At 46.7% G+C, this 7,972-nt stretch overlaps 1 long non-coding RNA gene across 1 annotated transcript; it reads right to left on the bottom strand.

Moving 5' to 3' along the window:
• Positions 1-2,563: 2,563 nt before the first annotated feature.
• On the bottom strand, positions 2,564-3,529 carry LOC113745333 (uncharacterized). Its single transcript, XR_003462101.1, has 3 exons — positions 3,517-3,529; positions 3,056-3,230; positions 2,564-2,952 (listed from the first exon to the last, which is right to left on the bottom strand). It is a non-coding gene; the product is annotated as an uncharacterized LOC113745333 (long non-coding RNA).
• Positions 3,530-7,972: the final 4,443 nt, after the last annotated feature.

Genomic DNA, 7,972 nt, shown 5'->3' with positions numbered 1-7,972 from the left:
GGAGGTGAGTGCTCCATGTGCCAGGTGATTTGGCAGTGACGCAACGTAGAGCTGACTCCATGTCCTGATTGGCCTCTCTGTTTTGCCATTAGTTTTGCGGATGTAGCCGGAAGACAAGCGGCAGTAGCGCCAGAGCATGACAGAAAAGCCCCCCACGCCTGCGAAGCAAACGAGGTCCTACTGACGAAAACCATGCTGTACGAGAAGATTGGCCGTTTCTAGAGCAGAGGGCGTTAGGAACGGGACAAAGTGAACTGCTTTCGAAAAGCGGTCAACAGATGGTGAGTATGGTGGTGTTACCTTCAGACAGTGGCAGACCTGTGACAAAATCTGTGGTTTCGTGGTTGTATCTGAGGCAAAAATTCATGATAGGGGATCAGGTTTAACATTTCTGGAACCAGGCCGGTATGTAAGAGTGAACTTAAACCTTCCTAGGAACAAAGCCCAACAGGCTTGAGTGAGTTCAGTCTCCTGGCAGAATGAAGGTAGGACAGATTTTGTGATCTGTCCACACTATGAATGGGTGTTGGGCTCCCTCCGCCAGTGCCTCCACTCCTGAAGGCTAGCACTACCAGCTGAGCAGCTCTCGTTGCCTACATCAAGTTTCTCTCTGCTGGGGAAAGGCGATGGGAAAAGGCGGTGCAGGGATGCAGTTGTGTGTCCTTGGGGGAAAGCTGGGAAAGAACAGCCCCAACACCAACATCAGAGCGTCAACCTCCACAAAATTGGAGTGAGGTCTGGGTGCATGAGAACAGGGGCAGTGGTGAACAGATGTTTCAGTTGGGTGAATGCAGTTTCTGCCTCAGAAGTCCAGGAAGGAGGTTTGAGTGAGTTTTTGGTGAGAGGTGCTGCCACTCTGCTGTAATTTCGTATGAAGCGTCTGTAAAAGTTGGCAAAGCCGAGGAAGCGCTGCAGCTGCTTTCGGGTTATGTGGGTTGGCCAATCAGTTACAGCTTGGATCTTAGCTGGATCTGCCTTCATTTGCCCCTGTTCAATGATGAAGCCTAGGAAACTGACTGAGGCAACATGAAATTCACACTTCTCTGCCTTGACGAAAAGTTTTGTTTTCCAACAGTCTCTTGAGACAGGTGGACATGCTGGGTGTGTTCCTTGAGGTTTCGGGAGAAAATCAAGATCCAGTAAACAAAAATGAACTATTGAGCATGTCTCTCAGAACATCATTGACGAGGGCTTGAATCTGCTCGCAATTATTAGCCCAAAAGCAGACCAGGTACTCAAAATGGCTGAGGGGGGTTGAAGGCTGTTTTCCACTCATCTCCTCCTTATCCTGATCAGGTGGTATGCGTTACGGACAGAACGAAGACAGTTAAAGGACAAAAGATGCTCCATGTTAACTATTCATTACGTGACCAATCAATGTGAGGGTTGTGCAGTTTCAACCAGGGGAGGCCAAGAACTATAGGAGCATTGGATGAAGGCAAGATAAATAATTTTATGGTTCTTCTGGTTACCACACAAGATTAATGTTACTGGGACTGTGCAGTGAGTGACTGAGCAAGTAGACTACCATCTACGGCTCATCAACTGTCTCAGGGGATGAATGGGCCTATGGGGATGCCAGCTTGTGACACAAAGAGGAGTCTATGTAAATTATAATCTGAACCACAATCAACTAAAGAAATGCTGGGGAATGACTCACCATTATGGATCAGAGTGGACTGAAGCTGAACCCATGGATTAGAGGTCGCTTTAGAAGTAGTGGTGTGGCTCATCAGGGACCTCTGTGTTACTGATGAGCCCCGTCTTTCGGCCGTCCAGTGCAGTGGGCTAGGAAGTGATCAGCAGCTCCACAATAAAAACAAAGCTTGGAGGCTCGGCGGCGCTGCCGCTCCACAGGTCAAGGTAAAACGAAATTGCCAAATTGGCTCATCTCAGGGGTGGTGACACTGGCTTGGCCTGGCTTTCTTTCAGGGCTGGGAGTACTGGGGAGCGCGGTGTCCTGAAAGGGGACTGACGAGATGTTCTCTCCCTGCGCCGCTCTCTAAGGCGGTTATCTAAATGAATGGCAAGGGAGATAAGTGATTCTAAATCTTCTGTCTCATCCCTAGCAGCTAACTCATCCTTCACATAATCACTCAACCCATGGAAAAAGGCCCCATGCAAAGAGGTTTGATCCCACCCACTCTCAGCAGCCAAAATCCGAAAATCCAGTGCATACTGAGCAACTGATAAAGAGCCCTGTCTCATGGAAAATAGGCGCTGTCCTGCTTATTTTCCCTGAACGGGGTGATCAAAAATTTGTTCCATTTCTAGGACAAACTGTGAGTAAGAGATACAGATCGGTGAGTTGCTGTTCCATGCTGCTGTTGCCCACTCGGAAGCTTACCTGTCAACAGCCCCATAATAAAAGAAATGCGTGACTTATCAGTAGCTGAGGGCTGTTGCTCAAAAACTGAAGCACATTTTAACAGAAATGCCCCACAAACTCCTAGCTCTCCCGAGTAAGATAGGGGTATGGGGATAAAGGGCTCTCGGGAAAAAAAGATAACACTGGTAGCATGTGGAGCTTCAGCAAGAGACTGTGCATGAGGGGAAGGGGGAGTAGCAGGCGAGGGGGAGGCAGCAGCGGAAGTAAACAGAGAGGATACCTGGGACAAGTTTGTTCCAAGCTGGGTGACATGGGTTGTGAGTCCACGTAGGGTGTCCATAATCTCCTGCAGGGTTTGTTCGTGACGTCCAATTTGTTGTGTTTGGGAAGTCAGAGCTTGCTGGATTGTATCAGAATCCAATTAGTCCATGCTGGCCAGATTATTCTGTTACGTGGTCTGGTGTGGTTACTGTGGACCAAGTATGGATTCAGAGGCTGAATGGGGGTGAAGGTGGGTATTTATTGTACAGCAGAGAAATGGCAAAAAGGCTGGGCTGGCTGGTCGGAAGGCAGTGGAGAGCTGCAGGTGGTGTGTGGCTGAGGTGGCAGGCTTGGCAGAGTTCCTGGAGGAAAATCAGACAAAAATACGGTCAGTACCGGTACTGGCAAGATGCTAGGCACTGAGGGCAACCATAAACTAGTTTGGGCCTGTAGTATACCACATACTAGCGAGTGTAACGGGCGCGCATTGTCTTTGACAGTTTCTATCAGGTTGGATGCATGTCCGTTAACCCTTATACGTTCTGCGTTGTGTTCTATGTTGTGCTGAATGAAGGAAGGACTCGGACCACGGCCAGCTGTTGGTTGTTCTTTTAATGAAGGCAGGACGATGGATTTGTCTCTGTACAAATCAACAGAAGAACACATAAGGCTCTGTAACATGCAGTCTCCTCCACACAGCACACAGGTCTCAAGCTCCTGTTAGCAAATAAGCATACAGAAAACCCTGTGGAAACATGTCTACTTTAACTTGCAAAAAGTCAGTTTACAAGCTTTATATTCAATTGGCACATTAACTGCATGTTTACAACCTAAAAACGAACATTTATACATACATAAAACAAGGTTTACATTGTCCAAAAACCGAAATAAATGTTTAAAAGTGACGAGCAAAATAGTAACATTACCTCCTCTCAGCTAGTCTGGCGCGAACTGAGAGAAGCACCGGGATGACGACAAGAGGCCTGCGACCTCTTAAAGTGGCAGTACAGGTCTTAACACCCTGGTCTGAATATAACATTTAGGCATAGAAATAGGCAATAAAACACATCTAAAACATATAGAAAACAACATTCATCAGGATTTGGTGACATTTCAAATGAAAAAGTAAAGTTATAATTTCAACCTGGTTACATTCACACCTCCTGAAATTCACCAACATCCTGATAACGGAAAGACTCAGGACTGCAAAGAGTGTACAATAAGTCTACTACTGACACAATCTGGCACAAATGAAACAAAGGACCTAGTCAACAGTCAACTTAAAAGTTACCTCACATACAAGGTTCAGGGAAGAAAGAGGTTGATCAGATCTCTGAATCCCCTTAGCTTAATGTGACGCCTGATACGCCACACAACACTTGGCTCAAAAACTTGTCCCACAGACATTTGCATGTAGCAACGCTCATAACCCAGCCCTTAAAAAGAAAAGAAACAACAAAAAAAAACATGTCCAAATAACATTACCAACAAATATCAAGGCACATCTCTACAAAGCAATGAAAGATTGGGAACGGCTCCTAAATAAAATGTTTGATCCCCTCAAAAATGGTTTCTGAACCACGGATTCTATCAGTCTGTTCACTGATTTCACTACTCTCCCTGCACGTGTTCTAACATGACCATCAACTGCAGTGTGTGTGTGCGGGTCAGTGTGAACCAAGACGTCAGCATGTGGTGAGTGTGAAGTGTCTGAGGGTGGTGCAGGTGAAATGGATGGGCAGTCAGCAATGGCACCAGCAGGACTGTGTACAGGAGTAGACTGGACCAGCTCTTCTGAATCAGCCGTCCCCCCATTGCCCATTGAGTGGTAGGCTGTTGTGCGAGATTTTGCAACACCGGCCAGATGAAGGAGCTCTGCAATCAACTTGCTCTCGAAATTGGTGCCCTGATCGGAATGTATTCTCTCAGGGAAACCGTAAACACAGAACACATTGTCCCAGAGCTTCTTGGCGACCTGCTTTGCCGTCTGATTGGCACAAGGGAATGCATGAGCAAGTTTGGTGAAATGGTCGGTGACCACTAGGACATCCACAGACCGCTGCTTGCTGTCCTCCGCCGACCAAAAATCCATGCACACTAACTCCATCGGAGAGGAGCTCTTGATGCTTTCCAAGGGCGCACGAGCAGCAGGTTCTGGCGACTTTCCAAACACACATCTCTGACAGCATTTGACATGTGCTCTCACATCCCTCTCCATATCAGGCCAGTAAAATCGCTGCCTTGCCAATGAGAGAGTACGGTCCTGACCCTGATGACCTGCCAGATCGTGAATGCCGGACAATGCCTTTTCCTTTAGACTCAGAGGCAACACATATTGAGATCTTCTCTGCTTGGACACAGGATCTCTCGTCACCTGATACAACACTCTGTCATGGACTTCCAGCTTGTCCCATTGCTTGAACAACCTGAGGACCTTCGAGTCAGCGCCATGCCTTTCACGCCTAGATGGTCGCTTCCCGGCTGCAACAAAGGGCAACACCTTAGAGATGCAGGGGTCTTGCTCTTGACTCAGCTGCAGCTCCTGGGCAGAGAACATGGGTGAAACATCCTGACCACTCGACAGCTGTTGGACATGTTGGGCCAGACAGAGTGCTCTGGACTCCGCTGCATCAATCCAGTCACAGTGTGCTTGACAGAGAGCTCGGATCTCGGCTGAGTCACACACCACCATGGGTGCTGGATGGTTCTCTGATCTGTAGCTTTGAGACTGGCAACTGACCCTGAAAACATCCTGAACAGAGTCCTTCCTGCAACAGAGTGGGGTATGGTTCCCTCAGCAGCCTCTGACAAATGGGTTTTGTGAAGACTCAAGGCGTCAGCCACCACATTTCTTTTCCCAGGCAGGCGTTTGAGATCAAAGGAGTAAGATGCAAGTTTAGACACCCAGCGGATTTCACATGCGTCAAGCTTCGGCTTTGTTAGAAGGTAAGTGAGTGGATTATTATCCGTCCAGACAGTGAAGCTACGGCCTTTCAGCCAGTGGCTGAACTTTTCACATACACTCCACTTCAAAGCCATGAACTCCAGTCTGTGAGCTGGGTATTTCCGTTGCGACGCACTGAGGGTCTTGCTTGCAAAAGCAACAGGTCTGGCCTTGGACTCTCCTCATGACACTTAGGAGAGCACCGCTCCAAGTCCATCCAATGACGCACCTAGAGGCTTCCTATCCTTAGCTGACCGTCCCCGTCTCTTCTGTCCAGCCGTAAGTGCGAACAAGGGCTTCGCAATGGAGGAACAGTTTGGGATGAAATGCTGGTAGTAAAATACCATGCCGAGGAATGATTTGATTTTCCGGAGAGAAGGCGTGCACTCATCGTCTTCCATGAGGTCTCGTACTGTCATCTTAGTGATGACCTCAACCTTGGCAGGATCGACGGCCACACCCTCACCATTAATGACATGGCCAAGGAATCTGACTTGTTTCTGAAGCAGATGGCCTTCTTAGGGGCCAGTTTCAAGTTGTTCTCTCGCGACCTCTGAAACACTGTGCGGAGTCTGGACAAGGCCTCATCCTATGACGGTGCAAAGACAAGAAGATCGTCAAGATAACACAGGAGTTTGGTGAAGTTCATGTCCCCAAAGACCCCAATCATCATCCTCATGAAGGACGCTGGGCTGTTACACAGTCCCTGTGGCATGCGATTATATTCATGCAGTCCAAGGGGAGTCGTGAAGGCTGTGTACTTCTTGTCGTCTTCATGCATCGGGATGTTGAAGAAGCCAGAAGTGAGGTCCATCGTGCTAAAGAGGCAATTGCCACCAAGAGCAGCCAGACAGTCAGATTGGTGCGGTAAAGGATGAGCATCCTTTAAGGTTCGGGCATTCAGCCACCTGAAATCGGTGCAAATCCGCAACCCACCATCTTTCTTCCACACCATCACACCAGTTCTTGAGTAGTTGGTGATGACATGATGGTTTGCAGCTGAGCAGAGTCCTGGGAGCAGAAGACCACACCTCCGAACCACACCCACCTGACAGACAGGGGAATAAAAAAAAACAAAGACACAGAGGGAGGGATGAGGCAGAGGAGAATGAAGCAATGGCAGCCTGGACCATGACAAGAAATGTCTATTTACCAAACTGCAGCATGATAAAACACAAAGAATTTACAAAACAGAGAAAAATATCACTTAATGTGATGTTGATACATGATCTATAGAAAGAACCACAGCACTCAATGTCAAATAATCCCATCAATATTTAAAATGATTCTTTTTTAAATCGTTAATAAATAGTTAAACACAAGTTATTTTTATTAGAAGAAATAAATAATTCATCAATTGGAACTGAATAATAATCAATTCATCTTTTATATTAAAAAATTATTTTCAAAGTCACAAAGTACATTTGCCTCGGAGGGCTTTACAATCTGTACAGGGAGTGACACCCTCTGTCCTTAGACCCTCGGTTCAAGAGAGGAAAAACTTGCCCACAAAAATCCTTTAACAGGGAAAAAAGGTGGAAGAAACCTCAGGAAAAGCCACAGAGGAGGGATCCCTCTCCCAGGACAGACAGACGTGCAATGGATGTCACATGTACAGAACAAATCAACAGAAACATATTGTACAATTACAATGACTGACAAAATGACAATGAATTACAATGAATGATGAAATGATTACAGTAGCAGTGGAGAGAGAGAGAGAGAGAGAGAGAGAGAGAGAGAGAGAGTTTTCAGTAAGGGAGATGTAAATGTATCTTCAACCAGTACCTCGCCTGACTAGGCATAACCCTGAAAGAGACAGACAGAGACACACAGAGAGAGAAAAGAGAGAGAGAGAGAGAGAGAGAGAGAGAGAGAGAGGGGAGGGGAGGTAGGTGAAGTCCCCCGGCAGTCTAATCCTATGGCAGCATAACTAAGAGATGACCTGAGCCATCCCTAACTATAGGCTTTCTCAAAAAGGAAAGTCTTAAGTCTACTCTTAAAAGTGTTGACCGTGTCTGCCTCCTGAACCCAGAAAGGTAGTTTGTTCCACAGAAGAGGAGCCTGATAGCTGAAAGCTCTGGCTCCCAATTTACTTTTGGAAACTATAGGAACCACAAGGAACCCAGTGTCCTGAGAGCGCAGTGTTCTAGAGGGGTAGTAAGGTATTATGAGCTCTTTTAGATATGATGGTGCCTGACCATGAAGAGATTTGTAAGTAAGGAGAATAATTTTAAATTCTATTCTAGATTTAATAGGTAGCCAATGCAAGGAAGCCAAAATGGGAGATATGTGATCTCTGATCATATGGCATTGAAATTGATCATCTAATAGTCTTCCCACAGAATCCTCTTCTGTCTGACCATTTTTTAATAACCTTTGAGTTCATACTACCGGACTATAAGCCTTTGTGTAAAAGCTTCTACAGCAGATGTTTA

The sequence above is a fragment of the Larimichthys crocea genome, unplaced genomic scaffold (assembly GCF_000972845.2).
Source record: "Larimichthys crocea isolate SSNF unplaced genomic scaffold, L_crocea_2.0 scaffold655, whole genome shotgun sequence".
NCBI classification, from domain to species: domain Eukaryota; kingdom Metazoa; phylum Chordata; class Actinopteri; family Sciaenidae; genus Larimichthys; species Larimichthys crocea.
Note: the sequence above shows the minus strand (reverse complement) of the source record. Positions and strands in the feature narration are given on the sequence as shown.